The 25,769-nt window shown below is 41.5% G+C and overlaps 1 pseudogene; it reads left to right on the top strand.

Moving 5' to 3' along the window:
* Positions 1 to 1,273: 1,273 nt before the first annotated feature.
* Positions 1,274 to 25,769, top strand: part of LOC131253198 (protein REVEILLE 8-like) — a 51,234-nt pseudogene continuing 26,738 nt past the window's right edge.

Genomic DNA, 25,769 nt, shown 5'->3' with positions numbered 1-25,769 from the left:
CCTTTACCAGCCGGTAGCGTTACTGGCTTAAAACACATACATCATGGTGGGCCCAAAGAGCTGTACTCGTGGCGAGCAGTACCGAGGGGAGGCGGATTGGACACTGACAGGTTAAGTACGGATACCACTACTAAAGTGACGTTAACAAGTTTTGTAGCCCCACTGTGATATAAGTGTTGTATTTACAACATTCTTCCACTTTGGAATGTCATCTTAGGCCATGAGCCAAAGAATAAGATAGATAAAAAGTTGTGGTAAACCCTACCTCAGAAAATATTAGAGAGAATGATTCCCACCGTTGAAACTATCCTAATGCCTGCCATAATGTTTATTTGAGATCTAACTAGTTCAAAAGTTAAAAAAGATAAAAAAGGAAACATAAATATCAGTTTTATCCACAACTTTTGTGGTCTTTAAAAGTATTTATCGGTGGGTGTTACTGTCCCCACTGTTTTCTGTGCCGGGGTTCACAGGAGCTTCGGATTCTAACTTATTCTCTGCATATTGTCCTAGAATGACCTCTTCAAACGGATACGAGGCCTAAGTACAAAACATACATCATGGTGGGGCTACGGAACTTGGTGACGAGTCTGGCTAGCCTAATCCGCGCCCATGCCGAGGTCAGTATTGATCGGTCCCACCGAATCCGAGTCCGTTTCCCGCGGAAGCGGATTGGTACCTCACACAGCTATACGAGGCCGAATTGGCGTAAGCAAGTTCTGTGGGGTCTTATCATGATATATGTGTTATATCCAAACCGTTCATCCATTTGGTGAGCTCGTCTTAAGGCTTGAGGCTAAAAATAAGGCAGATATAACTATCAAGTGGACCACACTGCAAAAAGCAGTGGGGGATTGAACGTCTACCATTGAAACCCTTTTTGGGGTCACAGAAGTTTTGGATCAATATGAAATTTGTTTTTCCTCTTCATTTATGTCTTTGTGACCTTATGAATAGATTGGATGGAAAATAAACGTTATGGTGGGCCCTACGAATTGTTTAATGGTGAAAATCATTATCTCCACTGCTATTTGTGGTGTGGTACAAATGATCTTTGGATATGATTCATTTTTTGGATAATACTCTAAAATGATCTCTAAAAATAGATGAACGGTTTAGATATAATAAATACATCACCGTGGGGCCCATGTAACTTTGATCTCCTTTGAACCGTTCGTACAACTCGGAGCTCCAGGAGCGTCCGTGCTCGTCTTCGCACGTGACGTACCTACAGCAGCTATATAGCTGGTGTGTGGTACATCAGCCAATCCGCTTCCGTTTCCCGCGAAGCAACTGCCACAAATCCAGAAGAAAAAATCGCCGGTTTTCACCGATTAAATCGGAACTACCGCGCCGAGGAAGCGAGCGATTCCCATTCACTCACCGTATATACACGTCGCCCGCGAAAGCCGAGCAGTCCTCCTCTCCTCACATTTCGTACTCTCTCTCTCTCTCTCTCTCTCTCTCTGCCCCAAAACCCTACTGACAGTCAGAAATCTTCTTCTCAATTTGCCCTTTTTATCCTTCAAATGCCCTTGGAATTCGTGGAACCTGTCCTCTTTCCTCCAAATGCAACCAAGCTCTCCCAACCATCATCTCCAATCCATGGCCTCAGATGGTTCTGTCAAGAAGGTGAGGAAGCCCTACACCATCACAAAATCCAGGGAGAGCTGGACTGAAGAGGAGCACGACAAGTTCCTCGAAGCCCTCCAGTTGTAAGTCCTTCCGATCGTCTTCTTCTGTCGGATTATTGTACTGCAACATCCACTGTCTTTTTGTTTACCTCTAATATGGAATCAAGGCTTGTTCCTTCTTCTCTCTTTGTTAATTGTTTTAGATTTCTTTGAAGTGAATCCTGGGCGATTTTAGTGTAGATGGAAATAATATTATGGGCGCCTCTCTATTGTAATATGATATGCCCATGACCGTACATGTGGCAAGTTGGATGGTGGATTGGGACTGTATGGTGGCTCCACTGTGGATGCCCCATGGTTAAAGTCTCCCAAATTGGGACGTGGATTGCCTGGACCCGGACCGTGGGAAGTTCCTATGGTCAGAAGCTAGGTGGGGCCCACCGTGAAGTTTTTGAGAAATCCACCCCTAGCCATCTGTTTTGCCAGCTCATGTTAGGACATGAGCCCAAAAACAAAGCACATCCAAAACTAAGTGGGCGGATTGAACGCCCACTGTTGAAACATTTGTGGGGCCATATATATATATATATATATAGCCATCTGTTTTGCTAGCTCATGTTAGGACATGAGCCCAAAAACAAAGCAAATCCAAAACTAAGTGGGCCGATTGAACGCCCACTGTTGAAACATTTGTGGGGCCACTAAAGTTTTGGATCAGGCTAACATGTGTGTGTGTGTGTGTGTGTGTGTGTGTGTGTGTGTGTGTTTTCAGCTCATCCCAGTGGGAATGACCTTATGAATGGTTTGGATGGCAATATAAACATCACGGTAGAGTGGACCCTAGGAGGTTCAATGGTGGGAGTTCAATCCCCACTGTCTCTTGTCGTGTGGCATACTTGAGTTTTAGATCTACCTTATTTTTGGATTCATGTCCTAACATGAGCTGGCAAAACCAATGGACGAGGTAGATTTCTCACAAACATCACAGTGGGCCCCACCTAACTTCCGACTGCAAGAACCTACGGTCGGGAGTGGCAAGCAATCTGCATCCCCACATTGGACGTTCCTAAGCATTTGAATCCGCAGCCTTCATATGGATGGCGAAAAGAAAAAAATAGTTAATGGTTGCAACTAAGGGGGAAAGGTGAGAGAAATGGTTGGTGAACCATGGGCCATCACAAGGATAGGCTACTGGGTGGACGGTCTGGATCCACCATCTGGCCTTCCATGTATCTGCTGGAAGAAAACGATACCGTATTATGATAGAGAAGAAACTACAGTATGATTTCACTTTATCCATTTTTGGTTTTTGGAATTCTGATTTTTCTAGTGGGGAATTCTGTATATGTGCTTCTTTTAGTTATTATTTTTGGAACTCAAATGCATAGTGCAAAATTCAGCCATTTCCTGATGAGATGTGAATCGTTCACCAATTTTTCAGAGAAAGTTTTCGTCCCGAAGGGTTCATGAATTACTGAATGATTCATGAATTATTTAGAAGTGAAGATAGTGGGAAAACTCAAAATGGATTTTTAACTTTAATTTTCTACTCTCTTTTTCTTTTTTTCTTTTTTTCTTTCTAAACTTTCGAAAATATCGTGAATTATTTCCTCTCAGAGTTTATTATTATTATTATTATTATTATTTATTTGAGTTTTATAATTATGTTGAATGGAGAAGATATGGAAATTGAACATGTCCTGTGCAAATCAAGTTCTATTTCATAAATGCTACCAAATCCTATAACTCGTAAGATTGGCATACGTTTAGATCAATCTACCATGACAAATTAGTTGGCGATCTTATGGATAGGCCATGCTAAAAACTTGCAATAATAAGGTGCCTCTGAGCATTCTGTCTACAGAAATTGTGTAACGTCGATTATGTCATGAACATTCTATCAGGATGATTTTTATGTTATGGCTCATCCATGAATGTCTATGTTCATTGCCACCAGCACCAATTGACAGTTTATAAGATTTATACCATTTACCAAGCAGTGCCTGATGTGCATCAACTCCTAAACACAGAAATGCTTTGGGTTAGATGCCCTGAATTTCCTATTGGTGAGCTTTATCACTTCCCAAGTCAAAGGTTTTGTGAAAATCCTCATGGGGCAAGGCTTAAAACGGTGCTATCTATGCAATATAGTGGCCAAGGGGTGTTAATATTGTCTATAGGTAAGAACTATTATAAGCTTATAACGGGTATTTAGAGAAAGGAAATATAAAAATGAAAAAATAAAAATAAAAATGCGTGCAATGCTTGTTCATCTGTTGTAATGTTTTATAATATATTCTATTTTAATGCACCATCATAACAATGTACTAGCTAGTCCTAAGCTTGGTAAAGAGGAACAAGTAATGTTAAGGGGGAGGTTGGTTTCCAGAATTCTCCCAAGAAATCATGAAAGCCATCCCGGAATAGCTAGGAGAAGGCTAGGATAGCGGTGATCATCATCATTGTTGTCATGGTCGTCCTCTTCATCATTGTCATTGTAATCATCATCACCTCGGTTTGCCAATAATTCCTGTTGGAGTTGGAACATTGTACTCTAGGTGGTCCTATAGACTATCATATTGTTTCTATTATTAATTTATTAATATAAATTAGAGAGGGGTGTGATTTTACCCTAATATCTCAAGTAACATCAATTACATGGTATCAGAGAGGGGTTAAAACCCTAGATTCCTTGCTCTTGTTTTCCAGCACCGTCCACCAGTGGTGAGCCCTTCTTTTCCATCACTCAAATCTAAGCCCAAAGGTTTCGAGTTCAAGCCTCTGTGTTGGCGCTCCACCTTCTTCTCTAATCGCCGCACCGCACGCCACCTTCTTCTTCTCCAGTTGCCGCCCTGTGGTGGCTATACAACCGCAACTGCTGACCGCCACGTGAACCCATCTCCACGACCCTGAACCCTTCAATCACCATCCCAAACCCCTGCCATGATCACTGCTCAACCCCTACCGCCACCCCCGCTCACTGAAACCCTTGTCGCGACCCCTTGCTCTTCATCTTCTTCATGCCTTGCCATGACTCCGCTCAAAACCCTACTACGACACCGTCCAGTCAAACCCCTACCACGACCCCACGTGCCCAAAACCTTGTTGTGACCCCTGTCGACCCACCTCACCTTGTCATCCGCCTAAACCCTCACCCACCCCACCTTGCCATCCGCTCAAACCCTCTATCCCACCCTAACCTCGTGTACCGCACCCTCTTTTGCCCCCACCCTAACCACATGTGCCACAACCAACCAGTGACGCAACCCTTCATTTTATCTTCCTATTTGTGCCAGAAACAAGACTTCCATTGGAGGCTGCGACGTTGTTGTCCACTCCGAAATCTGGCCATTAAAATACAAGGACCGTGTGCAAGATTGGTTGCAATTGTTGACGGGGTCTCGCACTGAGGTTGAGATACATAAGTTACTGGACGTCCATAAGCATTATTTTGTTCTTTCTCTACTTATGGCCCTTTAATAGCATTATCCGCCACTTGCGCCAAGGTTGGCTCTTTCCTTTTTATTTATTTTCTCTTTGTTTATTGGTGTGGCACACCAGAGTTGCTTGTCTGTATGTCATGGCTAGCGCAAGCACTAATGTGATTTCTAATGTGAAATATGAAGTTCAACAAATTACCTTGGTCAAACTTAAAGGGGTGTCCAATTTCCTCCCCTAGACATACTCTATCAAGCTTTTCTTAAAATAAAAAAGAAAAAGTAAACACTTAACTAATGATAGCCCTTCTAAGGACTCATTGTCCTATCTTTAGTGGAGTGAGGATGACACATAGGTCATGAATTGGTTGTATGGGAGTATAGATGAGACAATATATAATGATGTGCCATGAGACTGCTAAGGAAGTATTGGAGAATCTACACTATTTATACTCGACCGAGACACAGATACATTGCCTATATGACATTTTTCAAGAAATTTGTATGATGAGACTGGGAGATAATCTCCATGAGCATTGTGCTCGGTTTAAAGGATTGTTTGATGAGTGGATTGTTATGGCATAAAATTCAAAGTTGTTTTGAAGGTGTACCGCGGGTTATCGTGGGTTTTGAAGGTGTACTGCGGGTTCTAAAGATGTATCGCAGGTTATAACGGGTTTTGAAGGTGTATCACGGGTTACCATGGGTTCCGAAGGTGTACCCTGGGTTATCGCGGGTTCTAAAGGTGTATAGCGGGTTATCACGGGTTCTGAATGTGTACCACGGGTTATCGCGGGTTCTGAAGGTGTACCGCAGGGTTTCTGGGTTCTGAAGGCATACCGCGGGTTCTAAAGATGTGGTGTGGCTTTGCACAGGTTCTAAAGATGTATAGTATGTTATCGCAAGTTCTGAACCTGTTGTGCAGTTCTAAATCTGAAGCTGTTATGCAGTTCTGAAGCTGTTGTGCGGTTCTAAAGTTGTTTTGCAGTTCTGAAGCTATTGTGCGGTTCTAAAGTTGTTTTGTTGTTCTGAAGCTATTGTGCGGATCTGAATCTGAACCTATTGTGCAGTTTTGAAACTGTTGTGTGGATATGAATCCGAACCTGTTGTGCGGGTCTGAAACTGCTGTGCAGTTCTGAAGCTGTTGCGTGACCTCGCAACAGAGATGTGTTGCATGACCGCACAATACAAAGAAAGTTGCCAAAATTGGGGGCAAGTTGCCTAGACCAGACAGATAGCATGTTCCGCGACCATGCAACAGAGACGTGTTGCATGATCGCGCAACAGTGTTCCGTTGTGTGGATTTGCAACTCACACGTCCGAAGGCCTATAAATACCCCCCACCCCTTCTCATTTCATTGATCACAAGTGAGGAAGCTCTAGAGAAGCCAGAGAAAGTCCAGAGATTCTTCGAGAGCTTCTTCAGGTATCCCGCGGCGCGAGATGGAAGGAGCAAGGAAAAAGAAGGAGATGCAAGAAGCAGAGAGGGTACAGACATGCTCACATGTCAACTTCAAGTATTCAACATCATTTTACTTGGACATTCAGAATCTCCCACAAGTTGATCTTTTGCACTTGTATTCTAAGTGTATCATTGTAGAGTAAGGGGTTTCAAACCCGCGTAACTCCTTTGTCATTACAACGGATGCTCCGCAAGCCGGAATGTTGCTGGAATCACTATTGAACTACTTTCTTGTCTTTTATTACATTGACAAAATGTACTTTGTTTTAGAATCAAGGGAAACACGAGGGATGTAATACGAATCCAGAATTAATAAAATGACTGGTGATGATTGTTCTTCAATTTTCCTTTGTTATTATCAAATGTTGATATTCCAATCCGCGATACTTTGTTGCTTGTTGAAACATGGATTATGCGACATCCATACACTAATGATATTGCCTAGCACAGACAGTTTCGCCAGGAGCTTGCTGTGGTCCTGTTTCTTGCTACCTTACGCCCATATCTTGCGCCGGTCAAATCTCAACTACTTGGAGGTGATAGTTTACCTTAAGTCCGGATCGAGAAGTCATGCAACGAAGGTGCAATCCTACAGCGATTCACGTGGCTCATTAGAGAGGATGGGAGGATTCTCTCGTGTTCAAAAGTGGGTCTTCTACCTCCAGATCTTCATCCTATTCATCTGAGGATAGTCATCTCCCATTCTCTTGAAGGCATCGCCTTAGTGAGTCCGCAAGGTCGTGATCACCTCTTAGGTCCAGGGGAAGGTCCGTGGCTAATGTTCACCATCATTTCTCATCTCACCCCAGGGATAACCATAAAGGAATTCTTGGCGGAGCTCCTACCGCGCACCCGGTTAAGGGGTCTGACATGGGAAGATGAACTATCGTCCACCGGAGGCCACCCTTGGCTCCACCAAGGAAGGCATCCTAGCATTGCTTCCCGACCTACCTTACTCGTTTAGTCTTCGACTTCCCGGAGGAGTGGGACATTTATGCCTTGAACTTTGTCTTCCGCAAGGTCGGGGTTGTTAGGGAGGGGGTCATCCCAAAGAAGAAAGGCTCCTCGGCCAATGAAGGTTTTGCTTTCGTTCGAATGGAGACCTCCGACAAAGCGTCCAAGGCCATTTCACTTCTTAACCACATTGGCTATAATGACATCAAGATCTTGATGCAAATGGAAAAATATGGCCTAGATTCCACCCTAAAGAAAAAAGAAAGATCTCTGGAGCAGGAGGCCCTAGGCCACCTACGACTTTGGCATCCTGTCATGCTTGTATCATTGGGAACTCGTTGACCAATGGTCGTTCTTTCAAGTATATAGTTGTAGGGTTCTCTTCATTTGACCTTCCACTTCTCCAGTGCATGCTACGGTCATAGGGCCAAGCATCACTTGGATTCAACCTATTGGCTCCCCAACCGGTCAGATGGTGTCTGTTGCTCAGTCTAAGGTGGAAGAAGTTGCTCAGCTTAAAGATTATGGACATTTGAACTTGGTTGAAGCTTTAATGTGACCTCAATGGAAGAGATTGCGATCTAAAACCCCCAAGTGATGATGAGCTTCTCCTCGATCTCAAGTTGGGTGCACCGATCGACCGCATCAGTGGTCATGATGGAGTTCTGAAGCCCTTATACTCCGGCAGGACACTGCCTTCCCCTTAGTTGCTCGAACAATTGCTCGCGGGACGCCACGTACCCCCTCTGGCTCTCCCTTAGGCCCCTCGAACCACTTGGCTCATCCCACAACCCTCCTGGGCCTTCTGCAAGCCCATCTAGGTCCTTTCCTAACCCAACTTCAAGCACCTTAAGTGGGGTCCATGAACATCTCTCCACGGCCCATTTACGTGGAGTGCCTCCACTCATCCTCATCAAATGATTCTAGCTCAATGATCAGCCCTATCTAGGTGTAGGTGTCCATGTCATCCCTTCCCTCGAGCCTCACAACTCCATTGAGACCCCCTCCATCAAAGCACTAAGGCTCTCACTATGACACCCAACTTGCTTCGGCCAACCTCCATCTCGAATGATAACAATGCTCTTGATGACGATGAAAACAATGCTCTTGATGACGATGACAACAATGCTACCCTCGTCAACTTCGCCTAGACAAGTGGTCGATCCTTCCAGTCCCTCGAGCCATACTCTTTTAATGCCTTTGAAATAGGCAGCCCTGATGACGTCAGCGAGCGCTCACTATAGAGAATGCTAGTGTATTGTGTATGTGGTTAGTGGCTCTTTTAGTGTAAGTGCATGTGCACACTTTCCTCTTCTCCTGCGGTGTACTATATGCTCTATTATAAAAAAATGTTGAGTGTTAGGGTAAGCAAGCCTAACACAACATCTTTCCCAAACTCTCCTCCTCCTCTCTCAATCTTCTCCACTTTTCTTCACATTATTATCATTAAATCATTCTGTACTTGGTATCGGAGAATAAATCTAGGCATTCCGCATCCAACAGATTGAGAAGTGACACGTCACCTTGCTGACGTCAGCAGTCGTACGGCTGACGTCAGCGTTGTACGGACACATGGACTCCGTTTGAGCTAAAAGTTTAGGGGTTTGATAGATCTTGATTTTAGAAGATTTATCATGATTTGTTTAGAATTTTTTGGACCTCCTTTCATGGTATTTTGGGCGAAATAAAAATTCAAAAATCGGGCCCATCTTCCGTTTTTCTTCTATCTACCTCAAATCAGTAAGCTTTTCTTTGGTTTCTTTGCTTAAGATGGACCAAAATCTTCCTCCCAAGCTACCCATGGAAGATTTTTTACTTAAGACCAATGTTTGAGAGGGTTTTAACCTCAAACGGACGTGCGGCTGGGCCATTTTTTACTTGGTTGGGCCATTTTTGACTGAGTTTCATATTATTTTGGATGATTGCTATTTGTTTTAGGTTTTATCTCTTATTATCTTGAAGGATTGAGTGAGATAGAGTTATTTGAATCAACCCTTCTTGGCATATGGCCTCTCTTAGCATAGGTTTATCTCTCTTGGACTCTCCTATGACTGACAAAGGGCCCTCATCTCTTGGCATAGGGTCTCTTGAATCCAACCCCTTGCAGATTACTTCCTCTAAGTTGAATGGTGACAACTATCTTCAATGGGCATAATCTGTAAAAGTGTTCTTAGGAGCCAATGAGAAGTTGTCGTATATTTTGGATGATCCCCCAAGCTCTACAAATGTTACCTACAAGTCTTGGACAAAGGAGAATTATCAAGTTATTATATGATTGTTGAATAGTATGGATTTCTCGATTAGCCACTCAGTGATGTCTTTATCCTCGACTAAAGGCATTTGGGATACGCTTCATGATATGTTCTGGGAATCTCAGAATTTTTCACGAGTATTCCAGCTTATTCAAGAAATTGGTCGGTTCCAACAAAACTCAAGATCATTAAAAGATTAGCTTCGGGGTATGTGGGATGAGTTGGATATGTATCAGCCTCTTCCTTTTAAATGTAAAGAGGATCATGAACATGCCCATAAGTAGCGGGTTGATACTCCTATCATGCAGTTCCTAACTGAGTTGAATTCCAATCATCTTCATGTTCGAGATCAAGTAGTTATGCAGGATCCTCTTCCCCCATTGACGACAGTCTATGCTATGTGTCAGAGTACTGTTGTCTCTACTCTTCCTTCTCTTTCATTTGTGCAACCCGAGCGTTCGACACATCTTGTTGGTGATCAGTCCTCTCTTGGCCTTCGGGTATCATCCTTGAGTTCAGGGCGCATTTCTGGTTTTGGTGGTCGCGGTAGAGGCCGCGAGGGAGATCGTAGTCATGGCGGTCGTAGTATTCGTGGTCATGGTGGATGTGGACGAGGATGTGATGGTTCCCGCATTTGCTCACATTGCGGTGGAACTAATCACACCGTTGATTATTGCTGGCAGATACATGGTCATCCTACGTATGTCGCTGCTTCTGTTGTATCCACAGTTGCTCTTGAGACACAGTCTTCCACCCCAACAGCTGAGCAGTCTACTTCAAATGAGTCTCTTATCATTTCTCGGGCTGCATATGATGCCCTTATGTGGCTTCACATTCGTGATATTCCTGAGCCATCTCACGCAGCTTCGGCCCAGTTAGGTACTGCTCTTCTTGCGTCATCCTCCCCTACCTCCTGGGTCATAGTCTCTGGAGCTTCCTCCCATATGACTGGTAAGTTTCAATTCTTTTCCTCTTATTCTCCTCCTCACACTCAGTGTATCGCAGTCGCAGATGGAACTCAAACTCCTATCTCTGGGATTGGTTCCATCCCTCTTTCTTCTTCCATGTCTCTGTCCTCAGTCTTGCATGTGCCTTGTTTTCCATTAAACTTATTGTCTGTTAACTCTCTTATTAAATCATTAAATTGTTTCATTACCTTCTTCTCTTCTTATTGTTTGTTTCAGGACCTACAAATGAAGAGAGTGATTGATGGGGGGCATGAGTGAGGAGGCGTTTATCCTCTCGATGATACACTTTTTGCCGCTTCTAGTACCCTTTCTCTGGATCGAGAGTCCATGACTCGGTGGCACTGCCGCTTAAGCCACCCATCAATAGCTCTATTGAGAATTTTGTTTCCCTCCTTATCTGTTACTAAACCATTATGCTGTGATATTTGTAAATTATCTAAACATCATCGTGCTACGTTTCCTCTTAGCTCTTCTGGGAGGAAATCTCGACCTTTTGTTCTGGTTCACTCGAATGTCTGGGGACCAGCTCCGATTACCTCCACTTTTAGATTTAGATATTTTGTTACCTTTATTGATGATTATTCACGCATGACTTGGATTTATCTTTTGAAATCTAAAAGTGAATTGTTTGATGCGTTTAAAGTGTTTTATCATGAAGTGTGCACTCAATTGTAATGTTCCATCAAAACCCTCCATTCTGATAATGGGGGGAATACATGTCTACTGCCTTTCTATCCTTCTTGCAGGAACATGGTATTTTGTCTAGGACGTCGTGTGCTCACACACCTCAACAAAATGCTATTGCAGAACAAAAGAATCGTCATCTTCTTGAAGTTGCTTGCACCCTTCTGCTTGGTATGCATCTACCTAAACATTTTTGGGGTGATGCTCTTCTAACTGCTACTTTTCTTATTAATCGTATACCCTCACATATCCTGTCTTACAAATCTTCATTTGCTATATTGTATCTTCATGATAATCCATTTCCTCTACCACCTAAAGTTTTTTGTTGCACATGCTTTGTTCAAATTTTGGATGGAAGTAATGATAAACTTAACCCCAAGGCAATTAAATGTGTCTTTACAAGGTATACTCGGAGTCAGAAAGGGTATAAATGTTTTGACCCATTGATTCGCAAGAAATATGTCTCTGCTGATGTAACCTCCTTTGAAGATATTTCTTTTTTTCTCAGCTCCAGGCCGATTCCTCTGTGATCTTCTTGCGAGTCAGGGGGAGTATGACTCTTATCCTCTTCCTCTTTCCACTAGTGATCATGGGGAAACTCCTCTCCCCTCCATTCAACATCCTGTTGGTGATTTGGGTGAGCCTAAGCCTCTGCGGGTGTATCATCGTCGAGATAAATCTTCACACACTCAGCCATCCACCCTTCCGCTCACTTTGGATGTCGGCTCAGGTGACTCTCCAACCTCGAGTTTAAATCCTCTCATTGCCTTGCTCAAAGGGTCACGATCTTGTACTCAACCCCTTAGTAGTAATTTCGTTTCATATAATCATCTTTCACTGTCTTTTCAGTCGTTTGCAGCTTCCCTTTCATCATAGACTATTCCTCGATCTCTCTCACATGCTCTTCAAAGTCCTGACTGGACGAAGGCGATGATAGAAGAAATGTCTGCTCTTAAGAAGAATCATACTTGGGACCTTGTGCCACTTCTTTTAAGTCATAAACCTATTGGATGTCGATGGGTTTATACAATCAGGTTTCTTCCAGATGGCTCCATTGATCGCTATAAAGCCCGTCTTGTTGCTAAGGGTTACACATAGACTCATGGTGTGGATTACTTCGAGACATTCTCTCCGGTGGCTAAGCTTAATTCAATTCGCGTTGTGATCTCCTTGGCCGTTAATTTATCGTGGCCCTTGTTTTAACTTGATGTTAAGAATGCATTTCTCCATGGGGACCTTGCAGAGGAAGTTTACATGCATCAACCTCCTGGCTTTGTTGCTTCTTACAACCCTGTGCTTGTATGTTAGTTGAAGAAGGCTCTTTATGGACTCAAACAATCCCCATGTGCATGGTTCGAAAAATTCAGTCAGGCTCTCTTGGAGTTTGGCTTTGTTCGTAGTCATGCCGATCATTCTCTCTTTATATGTCGTCGATCAACGGGCATCATGGTTCTCATTGTCTATGTGGATGATATTGTTCTGTCCGGTAGTGATTCTATTGGAATCAGTGTTCCTAATATCGATACTATCGGTTGATATTATCATTATCGTTGCCCAGCGAGACGAAACCCATCCGATTCCTTTGGAAATAAAAATAAAAAACCAAAATTCTTTTTATCGTGCGATATATCGCATAATATCGCACGATTTTTTTGCGAAATCGCCAATATTAGCGATATTATCATGTTGTATATGCAGATTTACCGGAAAATCAGGAAAAAAAGAGGGAAAATCTTTCATGGAAGGGGATTTCAGTACCTGTGGAAAAAGATTGCGATTGGAAGCTGAATTTGGTGGGCCGCTCGATCGAGAGCTAGCAGTCTGCCAAAAATCGTAGGGATTTGGGGGATTTTTCAGAGAAATTTTAGGATTTTAGGGTTCCGGAATGACTGGAACCCTATCTTTGCTGCAAGATTGGCTTCAGAAACCTTTTTTTGAGGACGCGGATTGCATCCTACCCCCGCTGTCTCCATCTGGGAACAAGCAGCAGCTTTGAGTGGCCACGTGATGTATGGGTCTTATCCACACCGTCCATCCATTTTTTCGTATCATTTTAGGGTACAGACCCAAAAATGAGACCGATCCAAGGCTCAAGTGGACTACAAAATGGGGATTAAACTCTTACCGTTGAAAGCTTCTTGGGGGCCACAGAAGTTTTGGATGGAGCTGATATTTGTGTTTTCTCTTCATCCAGGTCTACGTAACTTTATGAATAGGTTGGATGGAAAATAAACATCACGGTGCGCCCTAGAAAAGTTTCAACCATGAGAATCATTATCACCATTGATTCATGTGGTGTGGTCCACTTGGGCTTTGGATCTTCCTCATTTTTGGGTTTATATCCTAAAATGATACGAAAAACTGGATGGACGGTGGATAAGACCCATACATCACGGTGGCCAATCAAAGCTACTGCTCGTTCCCAACTAGAGACGGGCAGTGGCAGGACGCAATTAGCTTACCTTTTTTAAGGGATGCGGTAGATACATAGGAGATGTATCACACACGGTATGTCATGGGATTTGTGGGATCCATATTGATACATATGTTTTATCCAGGACGTCCATCCGTTTTTTAATATCATTTAAGGATTTTATACAAAAAATTAAGAAGATCCAGATCTCAAGTGGACCACACTAGAAAAAGTGGTGAATGACCATTGAAAGTATTTTATAGGCCACAAAAATTTTGGTTTAAGCTAATATTTGTATATTCCCTTCATACAGTTCTGATTGACCTTATGAACAGGTTGGATGACAAATAAACATTAAGGATCTACTTAAAGTAGGCCTTGATATGTTTTTAATGGTGAACATTCAATAATCACTGTTTCATGTGGTGTGGTCCACCTGAGATTTTTATGTACTTAATGTTTGGGAAAACGTATTAAAATTATCTGTAAAAACGAATGGACGAAGTGGATATACAACATATCATCAAAGGTGGGCCCTACAGTTAGGTTAACACGGGCTCTGCAGTTACCCACGTAACACCTAATCCACGCCCGGAAAGTGGATTCGGTGCGACTTGACTGCACAAAATGGTGTGGCCCTTACGGTGGGGCCCACATAGATGTATGTATTGTATATCAATTTTGTCCATCCATTTGGAGAGATTATTTTAGGTCATAATACAAATAACGGGTCAAATCCAAAGCTCAAGTGGACCCCACCACACAAAACAGCGGGGATTGAACTCTTACCATTAAAAACTTTGTGAGGGTCACAAAAGTTTTCGATCAAGCCAATATTTGTGTTTTACCTTGGCCCATATTTGTATGAACTTATAAATAGGTTGGATCTCAAATAAACATGGTGGTGGACGCCATAGAAGTGGTTTCAAGTTTCAACGGTGGGTGTCATTGCCCCCATTGTTATCTTTGGTAGGGTACACTTGAGCTTTTAATCGGCCTAATTCTTTGGCTCAGGCCCTAAAATGATCTATCCAAATGAATGGACGGTGTCGATACAACACATACGTAATGGCAAGGGCCATAGTCAGGTCCCACGCACATGTTGGTTCCGTGGCATGGTTGGGCGTGAAAACGGTGGTCATTGAATCTCCACTCTTTCCTCTCGTGTGGCCCAATTGAGTTTTGTATCCACTTTATTTTTGGTATCTTGTCCTAAAATCATATGGAAAATGGGATGGACGGCGTGGATTTTTCAGAAACATCATGATGGCCCCACCTAGCATCTCGACGCACGAACTTCCCATTAAAGGCCTTCGCATGAAATCGAGTTCTACATGATTGCCTGCACTGTACCAGTAAGTAGCTACTGGTGATGTATGTGTTTTATCTATGCCATCCATCCATTTTTTCAAATCATTTTAGGGCATTAGCCCAAAAATGAGATAGATCAAAATCTCATGTGGACCACACTGAAGGAAATAGTGGTGATTGAAGGCTCACCATTAAAAACTTCACGAGGGCCACAAAAGTTTTGGATGAAGCTGATATTTGTGTTTTCCCTTCATCTAGGATTGTGTGACCTAATCAACAGGTTTGATGCAAAATAAACATTACAGTGGGCCCTACGAAGTTTTTAATGATGAATGTTTAATCACCACTATTTCCTTATGGTGTGGTCCACTTGAGATTCGGACCTGTTTCAATTTTGGCTACATGCCCTAAAATGACCTAAAAAAATAGATGGACCTTACGGATAAAACATATATCATGGTGTGGCTCACAGAGCATTATCCAGTAGTTAGAGTAACCTTATGAACAAGTTGGATCTCAAATAAACATCATGGTGGGCCCTAGCAAGGTTTCAACGGTGGGTGTCACTGTCCCCACTGTTTTTTGTGGTGGGGTCTACTTAGTTGTGTTTTCATACATGTTTGGATACATTTATAAATGTTATACATTATATTTGAATATAATTGACTAGGTTCAATTAAACAGCGAATGGCTTATGACCCTATACAAAGGAAACCTATTGTGTGCACTTTTTTTTATGAGATGTTATGATTTAAAAGTGTGTATTAAAGTCTTTTTTAATCATCTCTGAAGTTTCATTGAAAAATTCAACCATTTTCCCAATGCTTCCCCATGTTTCCCAAAAAGTGCGATAAATTATGCGATACAAACGATATATCCCGTGTGAAAACCGATACATATCTGTATCCCAAGGGTGCGATACATTGCGCGATACCTATATTTTGAACACTGATCTCACCTAGTATCCTACATACCTTATTGGTACCCACAACCTTCCTTTCTCCTTCTTGCCAGAGGTACCTTTACTTCCCTTAGTCGAACTTACACGATAATTCACATGCCTCCCTACCCCCTGGTGTCCAAGCCTCCAAGTTATATTCCTGTCTTCATTCAACAACCTCTAAAAGTAAGCCTTCCATCTCTACTTAATTCCATTGTCTTTCACCAAAGACCCTCTAAGCCATACTCGTAATGCATCCAATGTAGTCCGTCTCTACTTTTCACTCTTTAACGCATCCGATGTTACGTAAGAACTGTTTTAAGAAAAAGATGTTTCTTTTTAAAAGAAAATGGCCTATGCTTAAACCATTAGTGTAACATTTTTCTTATAGAATTATTAAAGCAAAGTTAGCATAACATTTTTATTTTTTTTTTAATATGGGTCTCTGCCTTGTTAGTGATAAGCATAATTGACATTACGTTGGTCACTGCGACTTGGTTAACATTTTATAGAACTTTTCCTTGTCATGAATTTTTAAATGGGCTGTAACCATATTGCTTGCAATTATAATGAACTATGGCATGTACATCAAGTTTGACAAGAACTGGGAACTCTAGATCCTCTAAATCCCAAATTATAGCGATATACTTACCTAACAAAATCACAAGTTGGCTTTATCCAATGTCTTATGAGTCACTCAGAATTCTGTACAACTTTCAAAACCCTCTATAGATTTGGAGCTCAAATCTGTGCAACTTGTTGCTTATGTTTGGAAAGCCTTTATAGACTTGCAGCTCAAATTTGTGCAACTTGTTGCTTATGTTTTGAAAGCCTTTATAGATTTGGAGCTCAAGTCTTAGAAGAATCCCTTACTCTATCCAAGTATGAGTATCTGAGTAGGGTGCTCCATTTTTGTAAAGATCCCATTATCATTTGCTTGCAATTTCTTTTACATTTTCTTTTCTGTCTTTTCTATCTCTGATGGTCTCCAATAATTTAGAGCACAAGTTTCACACAATTTTGTGATACCCACTCTCTTGGACCTATGAAACACTTTTTTTTTTCTCTCTTTTTGGCCAATTCAGGTTTGATCGTGACTGGAAGAAAATTGAGGATTTCGTTGGTTCTAAGACTGTAATCCAGGTATCTTTTATGCATATCATGTCTGCCTCTAACAGATTACTTACTTGCATATTCTGCATTGAGGAAGTTTGTGATTGTATTGGAGGCAAAATTTTGGGCATTGTGCACGAACAGATCTTGATTTGGAGGTTAATAGAAATGGTTTCACATGTATAAAGACTTAAGGTGTAATTATCAAGTAAAAAGAAAAAGAGAACTCTAAAGCGTGATATCCAAAATTATCCACACCATGTTTGTTTCGATATTCCTGTGCATTAGATATTTATGCACTGAATTGAGCAAGGTCTCGAGTGAAAATTCTAAAGAGCAGATTGAGACGGTTTGATAATGTGCAATGAAGATCTGAGACAACTCCAACAAGGATGGGAACATTTATTAAGCTTGAAGGGCCCAAAAAGATATGGGAGGAAGATCAAAAAGGGTTTAGGTGGTGAGAAGGAATATCAACTCCTTTTCAGGTACCGAGGATAGGGCCTTAGATAGGAATGGTTGGTGATACTGAATTCATAAAGCTGACCACAAATAGCTAGAACAAGGCTATGGTGCTAATGATTGGCATGTCTCTCATTTAAATTGGCATGCATAGTTTCCTGAGTTGTGCATGAACAAATGTCGATTTAGGGTCTAGTTATATGCATAGAACACCAATTTGTATTTGTCGAATAGCATCAACCCATTAGTGTTTGTTGTCAATGTGACATGCAATTATCGATGGAGGTTCATAAGCCATTTTTGGATACAGATGAAGTTGCTAAGCAGTTTTTAGAGAACTCTAAGGTGCAACATGGACATGTAATGTAATCAAGTTGTGGCATTGCTTATTATCCACAAATAGATGTAAATGAAATCCTGGGAATCTTCTATGAAACCTGGTGGAGATCAGCCTTTTCAGTGGGATTTAAGCCTTTGTCAAGCTCATTTTGTCTCCAATAGTAGTGTGAGTAGATTATTGTGAGTGATATAGATGAAAAAGAATGCAATAGCTAAAGATGCTAAAAAGAGTGCAAACTTATGTTCTTCCTTTTATTGTCAGGTGTAGTTAAAGGTGGAGCGCCCATGATAATTGCATCATTGTGCCTAGGCTGTCAGGGCTCTCAGCCACATGGATAGTTCAATGTGCTCATCAGTGCTTGACCCAGAGATGTGGATCATCCAAGGCACATTAGCATGGCATACTCAATCGAAATTCTTGGGGAGTTATTCATTTGTGTCTTAATAAGACCATTCACTATTTCTTGAAGCTCGATCTCTCCCCCCTGATGAACCATATAACCAAGAGAAACCATGAACCAAAATAGAAGAGCTTGCCCCACCCATGAGTAAATATTTTGTAGTAGCCTCATTAGATCATACATCTCTCTTGGTATATCCAGATAGTGGGTAGGAGCAGTGTTCGAAATACCAGTATCACGCAGTGTATCGCACCCTAGAGATACAGATACGTATCGGTTATCGCACAGGATATATCGTTTGTATCGCGTAATTTATCGCACTTTTTGGGAAACATTGGGAAATGGTTGAATTTTTTAATAAAACTTCAGGGATTATTAAAAAAAGACCTTAATACACGCTTTTAAATCATAAAATCTCAAAAAAGAAGTGCATGTAATAGGTTTTCCTTTGTATAGGGTCCTAAGCTATACGTTGTCCGATTGAACTAAAACAACTATATTCAAATATGATGCATAACATTTATAAATGTATCAAGACATGTCTGAAAACACAACCAATGCGTTTCAAAGAATAATATATATAGTAGAAATTATGGTGGGCCCCACAAATTTTCTATCAAGCTGATCTTTGTAATTACCTACATTCAGGTATATTTGACCTTATCAATGGGTTGGATGGAAAATAAACATGATTGATCTGCTTAAAGTGTGCCCACATTTGTTTTTAATGATGGGCGTTCAATCACACCCCTCGGATAACACCTTAATGAGTGTTACTCTAACTTGTGGGGCCCACCTCGATGTACTTTTTGTATATACATGCCATCTATTTGTTTTCCCATCTCATTTTATGGCATGATCGCAAACTTTAAGAAGATCCAAATCTCAAGTGGACCATACCACTAGAAACAATGATGAATGACCATTAAAAACTTTTTATGGGCCACAAAAGTTATGGATCAAGATGATCTTTGTATTTTCCCTTAATCCAGGCCGCAGAAGTTTTGGATCAAGATGTTCTTTGTATTTTCTCTTAATCCAAATCTTCTATGGTGTGGTCTACTTGAGCCTTAAAAAGGTCTCGTTTTTTGGACTGATGCTATAAAATGATCTTCCATAATGAATGGACAGATTCGATAAAACATATACATAAAGTGCCCCACAAAGCCCACGACAGGACCGTTTGTCTCGAGCTAACGCCACGCAACAGGAAGCGGATTGGGTGTGTACCACACACCACCAATATGGTTGGTGTGTTGACGACACTGAGTTTTGTGGGTCCCATCATGAGGTATGTGTTATATCCAAACTGTCCATCCATTTGGCAAGCTTGTTGTAAGGCTTGAGCTGAAAAATAAGACAAATCCAAAGATCAAGTGGACCACACTGTAAAAAGCAATGCAAGATTGAATGTCTACCATTGAAGCCTTTTTGGGGGGTCACAGAAGGTTTGGATCAATATAATATTTGTTTTTCCTCTTCATCTAGGTCTATGTGACCTTATTAACAGATGGGATGGAAAATAGACGGTATGCTAGGCCCTACGAATGTTTTAACGCTGAGAATCATTATCTCCACTTCTATTTGTGGTGTGGTCCACTTGATATTTGGATATGACTCATTTTTGGGTTGCTGCTCTAAAATGATCTTGGAAAATGGATGAAGGGTGTGGATATAATAAATACATTATTTTAGGGGACATTTTGATCTCATTTATATCGTTCGTACAACTTGGAGCTCTAGAACCGTTAGCGCTTTGCACGACATGTACCGACCCCACGTCGGAAACAGATCGACTACTCACCCTGCCAGTGGTCAATGGCTAGTGGTCAGTGATCTGTGGGCCCCACTATGATGTATGTGTTTCATCCATGCCCTCCACCCATTCTTCCAGATCATTTTATGGTTTGAGCCCAAAAATGAGGTTGATCCAAATCTCAAGTGGACCGCACAGTGTTGATTGAATGCCCACCATTAAAAACTTCTTAGGGGCTACAAAAGCTTTGGATCAAGTTGATATATATACTTTCCCTTCATCCAAGTCTGTATGACCTAATCAACAGTTTAGATGTCAAATAACCATTACAGTGGGCTCTAGGAGGTTTTTAATGGTGGGCATTCAATCACTATTGTTTTCCCATGGTGTGGTCCACCTGAGATTTAGATCTACCTAATTTTTGGGATCAAGCTCTAAACTTATCTTTCAAAAAGGATGGATGGTGTGGATAAAACACATACATCATGGTGCGGTCCACATAGCACCGACCACTAGCCACCAGGCTGATGGCAACGTCACTAGCCAAACCGCGTCCCCAGCATCCCGCGAAAGGCTTTAGCAGGAAATCCATCCCTAACAGTTGTGGGCCCCACCATAATGTATGTGTTGTATCCACACCGTCCATCATTTCGGAGAGATCATTTTAGGGCATGAGCCAAGGAAAGAGGCAGATCCAAAGCTCAAGTGGACCCCACCATAGAAAACATTGGGGATTAAATGCCCACCATTAAAAACTTCTTGGGGGCCACAGAAGTTTTCGATCAAGCTGATATTTATGTTTTCCCATCGTTCATGTCTATGTTAACTTATTAATAGGTTGAATCTCAAATAAACCTCGTGATGGGCCCTAGGAAGGTTTCAATGGTGGGCATCACTGTCTCCACTGTTTTCTATGGTGGGGTCCACTCGAGCTTTGGATCCGCCTCATTTTGTCTCATGCCCTAAAATGCTCTCTCCAAAATGATAGACGGTGTGGATACAACACAAACATCATGGTGGGGCCCACAAAACTTGGTGACATCACTTCAGCAAAGAATCTTGTTACTCAAGCCCATCGATAGCTAATCCGATCCCTTTTTTGAAAGAGGAAAGGGTTCCAGTCCCAGAACCCTAAAATCTCTCCAAAATTCCCAAATTCCTTCAATCAAACCCAAATCTATAGGGTTTTATGACAGATTTCTCGCCGAAATCTCGTGCGCAATTTGAATCTTACATTTATTCGAAGAAAAAAGGGTAAGGAAATTGAGATTGTTGAATTCAAAGCTTTTCCCTGTTTTTTTCTTTTTTCTTTTCGATTTTTTTAGTAATTATGCAAGCCAAAAAGGGATAAATCTACAAATAATATTTGTGATATTGCAAAAATAGTGCGATATTGTGCAATATATCGCATGATACATAAAAATCAGTTTTTTTTTTTTTCCTGAGTGGTTTCCGGCAGATATCGAGTCGCTGGCCAACGATAATGATAATATTGGCCAATATATCGGCCGATAGTATCGATATTGTGAACACTGGGTTGGAGCATAAACTGAAACATTCTGTAGCTACAAAGATAGTTATTGAATCGTTAGCACCACATAAAAACATTCCTCCTAAAGTAGTTGTTAGCAGTGTTCGAAATATCGGTATCATGCAATGTATCGCGCCCTTGGGATACAGATACATATCAGTTATCGCACGGGATATATCGTTTGTATCGCATAATTTATTGCACTTTTTGGGAAACATGGGGAAACATTGGGAAAATGGTTGAATTTTTCAATGAAACTTCAGGGATTGTTAAAAAAGACTTTAATACACACTTTTAAATCATAACATCTCAAAACAAAAGTGCACACAATAGGTTTCCTTTATATAGGGTCATAAGCCATGCGTTGTCTGATTGAACTAAGACAACTATATTCAAATATAATGCATAACATTTATAAATGTATCAAAACATGTATGAAAACATAACCAAGTGGACCCCACCACAGAAAACAGTGGGGACAATGACGCCCACCATTGAAATCTTCATAGGGCCCACCATGATGTTTATTTGAGATCCAACTTGTTCATAAGGTCACACATACCTGGATAAGCTTTCAAAATGGATGGACAGTGTGGATGTAAGGCACATACCCTACAGTGGCCCCCATAATTAGGGATCCACCGAGTGGGACGCGGGTTGCCTACTGATGTCAAGGGTTGCGTATTGACGCTACCAGTAGCGAGGTGGCTATTGGATAATACTCTGTGAGCCCCACTATGATATTTGTTTTATCTGCATGATCCACCTATTTTTTCATGTCATTTTAGGGCATGTGGCAAAAATTAAAACAGGTCCAAATTTCAAGTGGACTAACAAGAAAACAATGGTGATTAAACATTCACCATTAAAAACTTCATAGGGCCCACTGTAATGTTTATTTTGCATCAAACCTGTTGATTAGGTTACACAAACCTGGATGAAGGGAAAACACAAATATCAGCTTCTTCCAAAACTTTTGTGGCCCTCATGAAGTTTTTAATGGTGAGCCTTCAACCACCACTGTTTCCTTTAGTGTGGTCCACATGAGATTTTGATCTACCTCATTTTTGGGCTAATGCCCTAATACGATATGAAAAAAATGGATGGATGGCGTGGATAAAACACATACATTATGGTGGGGCCCACAGGGCACCATCCAGTAGCTACATTAGTAGGCAATCCACGTCCACGGAGTGGATCTCAGATTTCTTGTGAAGGCCTTTGGCAGGAAGTTCCTGCGGTGAGATGCTATGTGGGTCCACCATGATGTTTATGAAAAATCCACGCCATCGATCCATTTTTCAGATCATTTTAGGACAATAGACCAAAATCAGGTGGATACAAAACTCAAGTGGGCCGCACGAGAGGTAAGAGTGGAGATTCAGTGACCACTATTTAAAACTCTATCTAGTTTTCCTTCTCCTATGGCCATCTTGAATTTTGGATCCATTTGATTTTTGGTCTCATGTCCTAAAATAATTTGTACAAACGGATGGACGGTGTGGATTTTTTAGAAACATCATGGTGGGCCCCACCTAGCATCCCAGCATAGGAACTTCCTGCAAAAGGCAATCTGCGTCCCACCATTCTCGCGCCCAGCACTCTACGAACCAACATGTGCGTGGACCCTGACTGTGGCCATCGTCATTATGTATGTGTTATATCCACACCGTCCATCCATTTGGAGAGATCGTTTTAGGGCTTGAGCCAAAGAATAAGGCCGATCCAAAGCTCAAGTGGATCCTACCACAGATAATAGTGGGGCAATGATGCCCCCCGTTAAAACTTGAAACCGCTTCTATGGGGTCCACCATGATGTTTATTTGAGATCCAACCTGTTCATAAGTTCATAAAAATATAGGCCAAGGTAAAACACAAATATAAGCTTGATCGAAAACTTCTGTGGCCCTCACAAAGTTTTTAACGGTAGGAGTTCAATCCCAACTGTTTTGTGTGGTGGGGTCCACTTGAGCTTTGGATTTGACCCATTCTGTCTCATGACCTAAAATAATCTCTCCAAATGGATGGACAGAAAGGATATATAATACAAACATCTATGTAGGCCCTATCGTAAGGGCCACACCGTCTTTAGTTCATCCAAGTCACATTGAATCCACTTTAAGGGGCGAGGATTATGTGTTACGTGGGTAACTGCTTAGGGCTATTACCCTTACTGCAGGGCCCACCTTTGATGATATGTTGTATATCCACTCCGTCCATTTGTTTTTCCAAATCATTTTAGGACGTTGTACGAAACATTAAGTACGTCCAAATCTTAGGTGGACCACACCATATGAAATAGTGATGATTGAACGTTCACCGTTAAAAACATATCAATGCCTACTTTAAGTAGATCCGTAATGTTTATTTGTCATCCAACCTGTTGATAAGGTCAATCAGAACTGGATGAAGGGAATATGTAAAGATTAGCTTAAACCAAAACTTTCGTTGCTTGTAAAATGCTTTTAATGGTCATTCACCACTTTTTCTAGTGTGGTCCACCGGAGACTTGGATCTTCTTAATTTTTGGATTAACGTCTTTAAAGGATATGAAAAAATAGATGGACGGTCTGGATAAAACATATACATCCAAGTGGAGCCCACAAAGCCCATGACAGACCAACCAGTACACCTGTCTCCATCGCACTATCAAAAAGGGCTTCCGAAGACATTTTTGCAACAGAGAGAGAGACCGGAAATTGAGCTTCCGATCACGCAATCTTCTTCCACAGGTACCAAAATCCCCTCTTACATGGATTGAAAGATTTTCCCTCTTTTTTTCTTTTTTTCTTTTTCGATTTCCGGTGAATATGTAGATACAACATGATAGTATCCGCTAATATCGGTGATTTCGCAAAAAAATCATGTGATATTGCGCGATATATCCCACGATAAAAAGAATTATGTTTTTTTAAAAAATAAAATAAAATTTCAAGGGTATCGAATGGGTTTCGTCTCGCTGGCCAGCGATAACGATAATATCGACCGATTGTATCGATATTAGGAACACTGGTTGTTAGTATGAACAATAAAAACTCTATTATAGCTATTTATGTACATTCAATGTACTCTACAGATAGAGGAATAGATAGAGTTGAACATACGAAAATAAGAAATTGAAAGATTTTGTTGAAATTGTTCATTTGGAAATTTCTAGAAAAGCTAATCAAAGATTCTTCTATCCATTGAGGTTTCAATTGAGGTTTGGATTCATCTGTGCCTAGATTGCTTGCTCATAGTTGGAGCTATTCACAGAAATGGGCTTTTAAAGAGAAGTCCAAATAACTATCAAGTCTCGCTGTTCTCTGTTTTTATGTAAATTATATTGTAATTACCTGATATGATCAGAAAGCCTTTCAATAAAGGTCTTCAATCTCATTTACAAGTCTATTCGACTGATTTTCCACATCCGCAGATGGGAGGAATACTCTGTTTTCAGGAAGGAAGAGTGCTAGTTTTTCATTTGGGGGATCCTCTTGGAAATTTGGTCTACCAATTTCTTCGTTGCTATTGCGTCTTACCTGGGGGAGTTCGTTGAAGTCAATCCTGCCTGCAATAGAATCTGGGGAGGAGTTAGGAGTCACTAGGGTATGTGTTAAGAGGAAAAAATCGATGGGAGATCCTGCCATGATCACTTTAGTGATTGGGGAGACACGATTGGAGTTGAAGGTCCAGCAGGAGGAGATTAGGTGCAATTCCCTTTGTTGGGGGAGTTGTGGAAAAGAAGAGAAGTAGGAGCTTGTTTCGATATCCATGGTGGTTAAGTTTTTGTGGAAGAAGGTGCACGAATTGATTGCTCTGCGAACCACAAAACAACGAGGCTGAGCTGTGTCAATCACTGGTTGGCGAAAATCGAGTAGGTGGGAGAAAATTGAAGGATTTCTTGACGCGTGGCGGTGGTTATCAAGCAGGAGCATGGAGAGAGCCGTTCGGTGCCTCGAACCTAATTTCTTTCTAAGGCTCGGAAAGCTAAACTGAGCCGGGGTCGTTCTCCTGAGGTTGGATTTTCAAATGAGATTCAGATTTTGGCTCAGGACACGTCATAGAATCAACAACGGAGATGTGCCATTGACGGTTCTTAGCCAACATGTTGAATCCGTTGGTGATGATGG

The sequence above is a fragment of the Magnolia sinica genome, chromosome 8, assembly GCF_029962835.1.
Source record: "Magnolia sinica isolate HGM2019 chromosome 8, MsV1, whole genome shotgun sequence".
NCBI lineage: Eukaryota > Viridiplantae > Streptophyta > Magnoliopsida > Magnoliales > Magnoliaceae > Magnolia > Magnolia sinica.
Note: the sequence above shows the minus strand (reverse complement) of the source record. Positions and strands in the feature narration are given on the sequence as shown.